Here is an 8,832-nt window from a genome sequence, read left to right on the forward strand (position 1 = left end):
AAACCAAACCATGTGTTCAAATTGAAGAAATCACTCTATGGTCTGAAGCAAGCTCCCAGAGCATGGTATGAGAGACTCAGCTCATTCCTTCTGGAGAATGAGTTTGTAAGGGGTAAAGTAGATACAACTCTCTTTTGCAAAACTTATAAAGATGATATCTTAATTGTGCAAATCTATGTTGATGATATAATATTTGGCTCTGCTAATCAATCTCTATGCAAAGAATTTTCTAAGATGATGCAGGCTGAATTTGAGATGAGTATGATGGGAGAACTAAAGTACTTTCTGGGAATACAAGTTGATTAAACACCAGAAGGAACATATATCCATCAGAGCAAGTACACTAAAGAACTTCTGAAGAAGTTCAACATGCTGGAATCTACAGTGGCCAAGACTCCAATGCATCCTACATGCATTCTGGAGAAAGAAGATGCAAGTGGTAAAGTTTGTCAGAAGCTTTATCGTGGTATGATAGGATCTCTTCTATATTTAACTGCATCTAGGCCAGATATATTATTTAGTGTTCACTTATGTGCTCGTTTCCAATCAGATCCAAGGGAAACCCACTTAACTGCTGTTAAGAGGATCCTAAGGTATCTGAAAGGCACCACTAACCTTGGCTTGATGTATAAGAAAACATCAGAGTATAAGCTTTCAGGTTATTGTGATGTGTTGGTCAATTCGCAAGCGTATGAATACCTCCGGGTTTTAAAATATCGAACCACAAGGATTGTGAGTGAGAATTGTTGATTTAAGTCTAAAGTTTGCAAGTTCTTAAAGCAGTAAAATTCAGAAATTGGTTTTGGTTGATTGTGACAAAAGTTTCGCAAAAGAGCAATGTTGAAAATGATGTAAAAAAACAATTGATGGAAAATTGCCTTGGGTTTTTGATCATCTAATCCATTTTAGTCCACCTATCCTATGCATGTGATATCTTGATTTATCCCTTGTTGTTATAGCCTATGTACTTACTAGTTGATTCCTCACAAAAGTAATTCTCTCAAACTGAGAGATAAGCCCAATTCCTTGTGTACTTAAACATTCATACGAGGTAAATAAGCATGTATGTTCAGGCCAACAAAACCCTACTCTCACTCTATGCCTAGAAGCAAGTATAGAAGGATCTATTCCAATTCATGTCCCTAAATCATAACAAATTTCCTTTTGATTATAATCTAGCCTCTAGCAAAGGTGCACCAAAGCTAAGCATGCAATAAGGAATTGAAATACAAGATTAAATCAAGACTCATGCATAGAGATAGGATTTAACAAACTAAAATCTCATAGAATCTCTTAACCCAAAGCAAAAAGTAAACTAGCCACTCATGGCTAGTGGATTCATGAAGAAAGTATAAAGAAAACCTGAGAAAAATACAAGTTGGAAGCCTCCCTTAGCCCCAAAGTTCTCCTCAGCTCTCAAACTTGATCAAAAATGAGTAAAATGTCCAAAATGTATCAAAGAAATTGGCCTAAGCCTTATTTATAGGCAGAATAAACGAAACTGGGCGCTCAGGCGCCAATTCAGAGCGCCTGAGCGCCAATTGCATGTTGAAAAACATGCTTCTGGACCCAATTGGCGCCTAGGCGCCCACTCCCTGCGCCTAGGCGCTTAAGCTCGCCTGAAAAAGACTTTTTGGCTTCTGAAACTCCTCTTTTCAATTCTCTTTAAGTTCTTCATCAATTCCATGCTTCTTGGCCTTCTTTCTCCTTCAGTTTCTGCTCTCCAAACCTAACCACCAAGTCAAGGAAGATTCTAGAAGCTCCAAGAGCTCATTAGCACAAGAAGTCCTTCATAAAACACAACAAAACCATGCAAGTCCTAAACTTTACTTAAAATGCAAGAAAACTACCTATAAAACTACTAAATTACCAAAACGAAATAAAGACTAAAGAAAAGAATAAAAATGCATGAGAATGCATGAAACACTACATGAGACTCATCAAAAAGACTCAAAACAAACAAAGAAACGACCCTAAAAACACTACTAAAATAGGGTCATCACACCACTATACTCAACGACAGCTCGTCCTCGAGCGTAAATAACACTCGCTTGCCCTCAAGCGCAAGAAATGCTCTCACACAAGTGCTCTCAACAAGGAATACTTCACAAAAACAGGGGGACAAAGAAATCACAGCTAGTTCCAAGAGAAAGACCCAACAACCTACTTCATGCATCTTTTCAAAAGAGAAGAGTGTAGAGTCCGTTCATGGGAAGCATATAGAACTAAAAATCCTAAGATGAGATGTTCATTTAGTGCACTGAGCACACAAACAAGTTCATAGGTCCTGAATGTCATTCACTCCATAGCAGCAAAGATTAATCATGCAAATATTCAAAGAGACTTCAAAAAGGGTTGAAACATTGGCTAGGTGAAACATGATGGTGGTTGGTCCCTAAGGGAAAACTAGGCTTTCAAGCACATTGAGTGCGGTCCTCTTCTAATAACCCCGGAGCTTTACAACATTTTTTTTTTGCACAATTCTCTTGCACCCACCTTTTCAAACCCATTTTTTTCTTTTTTCAACTCCAACTTTTGGTTAGGAGTTCTTTTTCTTTCTTTTTTTTTCACTTTTTTTTCTTCCTTTGGGGCAAGAGACTATTTCTCATTTTTCCAGCTCCATACAACACAACAAGGACCAACACTCCCCAATATTCCAACCAAAACTTCCATCCCAAACTTGGCTACAACAAGATTCTCCAATTAAGCTCAAATGGGACAACTAAGGGCAATGTTCAACCACAAACTCAGAATCTCAAGAAATCCTATAAGTCTCAAGAATAAAACAGAAATCACTAAGCATGCTATGAGCGAAATTAACGCAGAACCAAGAATTGCAAGTGAGTCAGGATCCTCCAGAGAATTTTTATGGTGAAGGGTCAAAGATAGACCCTTAATGGACTCACACCGACTCCTTTCTCAAGAGACACTCGGAAGACCGAAGTCTCCTCCTCTCTTCCCCAACATGCAATCACTCAACCCCAAAAACAACAACAAGTATTCACAAAAGCATTTTCAAAAACAGCACTAATAGGGAAGCAAAACTATAGCTAAAAGCATGTGAGTATAGGGAAGTAAAAGACCCAAAAACAAAAAGCTAAATAACAATGCATGACAAAAAGAAAAAGAAAAACTACAAATTGAAAAATATGCCAAAGATGCATGACCTAAACTAAGGGTAGAAATACCTCAATTAACTCACTCCATGGGGTCATGGTCACCCCTTCCATCGCCATAATCCGGATGAACACCGGCATCATGCATCAAGCTCAAGTCTATCATCCCCTGCTCCAAGGTATTAAAATCCAAGGGCCCATTGTACCTGGGGTCTGATGTGCTACCTCCCCTCCAATGGAGGTCAAGATCCCTGTGTAAGCGATCTTGCCTCAAAAACATCCGCCCGAAAGCGGCCTCCATCCAAGCAGGAGAAGGGTCAGCACGTGGTGGAGTAACCACCTCATTCACCACCTCAACATTTTCTTCTTCCTCTTCTTCTTCTTCCTCTTCTTCCGCTGGCTCCTCAGGATCCTCTTCCTCTTCCTCCTCTTGAGGCATCCTTGCTGTCCATTCCTTATAAAGTTGAGCGATCCTCTCCTTACTGAGCAGAGGTGCCACAGGCAACCTCTTCTCAATAACATGGACTGGCCTCCTAGCTCGGTCCCTCACCGCATGAATCAAAGAGCAAATCAAGTGAGGAAAGATGGGCCGATGCTTGTCTTTACTCCTGTTGTAGAGGGAATAAATCCGACCAGCAATGATGGTGGCCACGTCCATAGGATGACCTCTCACGATGCAATAGATAGCAACCAATGTAACCTCTCTAACTTCAGATTTGTTAGAGCTAGGAATGAGGGAATCCTGCAAAAATTCAGCCCAAACTCTAGCCAGTGGTGTCATATCCTTCCTTCTCACAAAAATGATCTCATCTTCAACTGCTTCCCAGTCCCGCCCAGGCCTAACAATCACTGCCTTCATGTCTTCCAAGATCTCCGGTGACTTCTCCTCTAAGAGCTCATGATAAGTGGACTTCTCGGGGAAAAACTCCTTCTCTTGGTCCTCCGTGAGGAGACCAAGATGCCTGCGAATGACTGCTGGATTGTAATCAATCACATCTCCCCTGAACCAAGATGAATTCACCGGTGGCCTGGACCTGTCATCTTGATTGTCACAGTAGGTGTTCGCGTAGAACTCCCTAACCATGACTTCACAAGCAAACGGAATGGGGTTGACCCAATTCTTCCACCTCCTAATCTCCATGGCTTCTTGCATGCCCAAGAGGTCTCTCCTTCCCTCCCGATACAAAACTCCCCGCTCCTTCACACACTCCTTGTGTGCTAGGTGAGCTCGGTAAAACTCTTCCTTAATCGCAGATAGGAAGCGGGAGCGATCAAAACTCCGGGAGGTGGAGGAAGAAGCTGCAGCTCTTGTGTTGGTTCTTGCTCTTTTTACAGGCATCTGCAAAGTTGTTAGCCCATACACAAGCCACAAATGTTAGAAATGTTAGTTCAAAAATAAAAAGAAAAGAAAGAAGAAACTTTGTACAAAAACAAAAATAGAACAACCTAAGAGCACCCAACAAGTTTCTTAGTGATTTTGGCAAAGAGAGAAAAATTACCACAAGCACTTGCCAAAAATCGACTAAGAGAACCCATTGAGGCATTCTATCAAACACCTTATAAGCAAAAGCAAAACTAAACTAATCCACAAAATCCTAACTACCCATTCCTCACAAACTCACAACCCCTTCCTAATTAAGCACAAATTCAACCCAAATATGAACATACACAACCCAAACCCAACTTGCAATGGCACAAATTCACTCACCCTTACCCAAAAGAAGCATGCATTGCAAAACTCATGAACTATGGTGAAGGAAAGTGGAAAATGGAACTTACCTTGACTTGAGAGTGAGTGGGTGCAAGTGGACTGGACTTGATGCAATGCAGAACTTTGAAGTAAAAGGAAGAGCCAATGTGTGTGCAAGTGAGAAATGAGAAGTGGAAATGGGGTATGGAGAGAGTGGGGTGCGTTTTTTATGGGAGAATGGGAGTTAAGAGTGGGAAAATGAAAGGTTGGGGTTTTAAAACCCAAAATCTGGCAGAAACAACGTAAAGGAGCGCTCGAGCGCTCATGGGGAACGCTCAGGCGCTCGTGCCAGATACAGAGGCAGTGCCTCTGCCACTAATTGGCGCCTAGGCGCCCATGAATTGGCGCCTAGGCGCTCAACCCAGTTTTTTCACAAAAAATTTTATTTTTTCCTTTTTTTTTTTTTGAAATTAAACACCTAAAATACTACAAAATTAAAAGATAGAAAATAACAAAATTAAAAGAATGGGTTGTCTCCTATTTAGCCCTAGGTTATAGTCCTAGGTGGACTCTCCTTCCGATGGTGTTAGGAAGGAAATTCCTTTCCATTGATTAGCTTACCACAAGTGCAAGGAAGAAACCTTGCACAAAACCTCTGGAGTAAATCCTCCCATGAGGCTATGTCCTCTTGCTCATCAAACCAAGCTCTAGCCTCCCTCGTCAAAGAATGAGGGAAGAGTTTAATCTTCACTTCATCACTTGAAACACCCTCAATCTTAGCAAGGGTGCTAGCTTGGGTAAACTTCACCATATGAGCATGCAAGTTCTCGTACTTAGACCCCCCATACTTGTTACCATTAACAAGCTTGATGAGAGCCGGATGGAACTCATCAATTTGGACATTAACTTTGGGGATCTCTTCCAAAACCTTCGACCTGCTTCTAATCACATCACAGACAAAGTCATTGTCATGGTTAGTCTCAATCATAGGATTAAAAACAGAAAACCGTACCTTTTCCTTACCAACACGGAGAATGAGGTGATCCTTGTCAACATCAATCTTAGCTCTACCAGTAGCTAAGAAAGGTCGACCAAGAATGAGAGGAATCTTCTCATCCTCCTCCATATCAAGCACAACAAAGTCCACGGGGAACACATACTTGTCCACCCGCACCATTACATCCTCCACAATCCCATATGGAGTCTTGAGGGATCGATCCGCCATTTGCAAGGAGAGCATGGTTGGAGTAACCTCTCCTTGGTTAAGCCTCTCAAACATGGTGAGTGGCATCAAATTTATGCTCGCTCCAAGATCACACAAGGCTTCCACATCCGCCATGCCTTCAATTTCTACCGGAATAGTGAAACTTCCGGGGCCCCTTCTTTTCTTAGGCATCTTCCGCTGCAAAATGGCACTACATTCCTCCGTCATCAACACCGTCTCATCTACTCCCTTCAATCTTCTTCTCTTATGCAAAATATCCTTCATAAACTTAGCATATATAGGCATTTGTTCCAAAGCATCAGCAAAAGGAATACTAATGTGGAGCTTTTTGAAAACATCAACAAATTTTGAAAACTTTTTATCTAAGCTCTTCTTAGCCAATGCTTTAGGAAACGGAACCTTGCTAGTTTCAGGAGTAAGATCAACTTCCTCTCTCACCTTAATAGGCACAACTACTTCTCCTCCCACTATCTCCTCTCTCTTTTCTCCCTCTGTTTTTTTCTTCAATTCACTCATCACTCTCCCACTTCTAGTGGCTACAACAGAGGCATTTTCTTGCTTAGGATTGGGGATAGTATCGGAAGGAAATTTACCTTGAGGTCTCTCGGCTATTTGCTTGGCCAGCTGGCCAAATTGATTCTCAAGATTCTTGATAACCGCCTCTTGATTCTTGTAATTGTTTTCCGTCCGGTTGATGAAAGTTTCCACCAACTCTTCTAAGCTCTTCTTGGAACCACTACTTTCACCTTCTCCTCGCTCTTGAGGTTGTCTTGAGCTTTGGCCTTGGAATCCTTGGCTAGGAAATTGTCTTTGAAAGCCATTTCCTTGCCCACTACTACCTTGCCTCCACGAGAAATTAGGGTGATTCCTCCATCCTGGATTGTAAGTATTTGAAAATGGGTCATTCCGAGCTTGACCCATAGCCTTCACTTCCTCCTCCGGTCTAGTCTCTGTGCATTCTTCGCTGTCATGCGGCCCTCCACAAGTCACACACTCCACCTTGGCAACTCGACCACCAATCTTGGTAGTCTTCATTTGATTTTGAATCTCATTCATTTGCTTGGAGAGTTGCTTGTTGGAGGCCATAAGTTGATCATAAGCTTCAACCTCAAGGACTCCTCTTCGGGCTTGGCGATCATTATTAGAGTTCATGGCTCTTATAGCCATCTTTTCAATCAACTCATACCCCACTTGTGGAAGTAAGGCATCGAACTCTCCACTTGAAGCCGCATCCAAACCAAACCTCGAAGAATATTGGAGACCATCATAGAACTTTGCTACTTGCTCAGCTTGAGTAAGGTTATGTTGAGGACACCTCCTCAAGAGCTTCTTGAACCTCTCCCAAGCTTCATAGAGATTCTCATCGGTGGATTGAGTAAAAGTCATGATGTCATTCTTGAGCTTTCTCAAGAGGGCTCTTGGAACAAACCTTGTGGTGAACTTCTCAGCCAAGTCTTCCCAAGATGTAATGCTACCTTGGGGCTGTGAATTCAACCACTCCTCAGCAGTATCCCTCAATGAAAAAGGGAATAAACTCAAGCGGATGGTGTCCGCTGAAACATTCTGAACTCTGTAGGTGTTGCAATTGCGGATAAACCGCTCCATGTGTGCATGAGGATCTTCGAGAGCACCTCCACCATACTGATTCTGGCTCACCAAATTAATGAATGCCGGCCTCAGCTCAAAATTTCCCGTGCCATCGGGGGAAACTATGCTGCCCGGATAATCGTAGCTCATGGCAGCCGAGGTGAGGTCTCTAAGAGAACGATTGGCATTCTCCAATTCTTGCTCTTGAAGTCTTTGAGCAAGAGCCTCATTCACTCTTTCTTCTATGTGGGCTTGCATCTCCTCTTCCGTCATATGAGCAGCCATGACTTCAAGCCTTTGTTGGGCTCGACGACGGCGAAGAGTACGTTCAGGCTCCGGATCAAACAGCAATGGATCCGTGCTAAGCCTACAGTGCATAAACTAAAATCACAAAAACAGAGAAAAGGTTAGTAACACCTATTCAATGCAATGCTTAGTAAAACAAACGAACAAACTCTTTAACTTAAACCGAAAACCACAAACAATCCCCGACAACGGCGCCAAAAACTTGTTGGTCAATTCGCAAGTGTACGAATACCTCCGGGTTTTAAAATATCGAACCACAGGGATTGTGAGTGAGAATTGTTGATTTAAGTCTAAAGTTTGCAAGTTCTTAAAGCAGTAAAATTCAGAAATTGGTTTTGGTTGATTGTGACAAAAGTTTCGCAAAAGAGCAATGTTGAAAATAATGTAAAAAAAACAATTGATGGAAAATTGCCTTGGGTTTTTGATCATCTAATCCATTTTAGTCTACCTATCCTATGCATGTGATATCTTGATTCATCCCTTGTTGTTATAGCCTATGTACTTACTAGTTGATTCCTCACAAAAGTAATTCTCTCAAACTGAAAGATAAGCCCAATTCCTTGTGTACTTAAACATTCATAAGAGGTAAATAAGCATGTATGTTCAGGCCAACAAAACCCTACCCTCACTCTATGCCTAGAAGCAAGTATAGAAGGATCTATTCCAATTCATGTCCCTAAATCATAACAAATTTCCATTTGATTATAATCTAGCCTCTAGCAAAGGTGCACCAAAGCTAAGCATGCAATAAGGAATTGAAATACAAGATTAAATCAAGACTCATGCATAGAGATAGGATTTAACAAACTAAAATCTCATAGAATCTCTTAACCCAAAGCAAAAAGTAAACTAGCCACTCATGGCTAGTGGATTCATGAAGAAAGTATAAAGAAAACCTGAGAAAAATA

The 8,832-nt window shown here is 41.5% G+C and overlaps 1 non-coding gene across 1 annotated transcript; it reads left to right on the forward strand.

Annotated features, from left to right (window-relative positions):
* Positions 1-7,328: 7,328 nt before the first annotated feature.
* On the forward strand, positions 7,329-7,435 carry LOC130734787 (small nucleolar RNA R71). Its single transcript, XR_009018131.1, has one exon. It is a non-coding gene; the product is annotated as a small nucleolar RNA R71 (small nucleolar RNA).
* Positions 7,436-8,832: the final 1,397 nt, after the last annotated feature.

This window comes from Lotus japonicus, chromosome 1, assembly GCF_012489685.1.
Source record: "Lotus japonicus ecotype B-129 chromosome 1, LjGifu_v1.2".
In the NCBI taxonomy this organism is placed as follows: Eukaryota; Viridiplantae; Streptophyta; class Magnoliopsida; order Fabales; family Fabaceae; genus Lotus; species Lotus japonicus.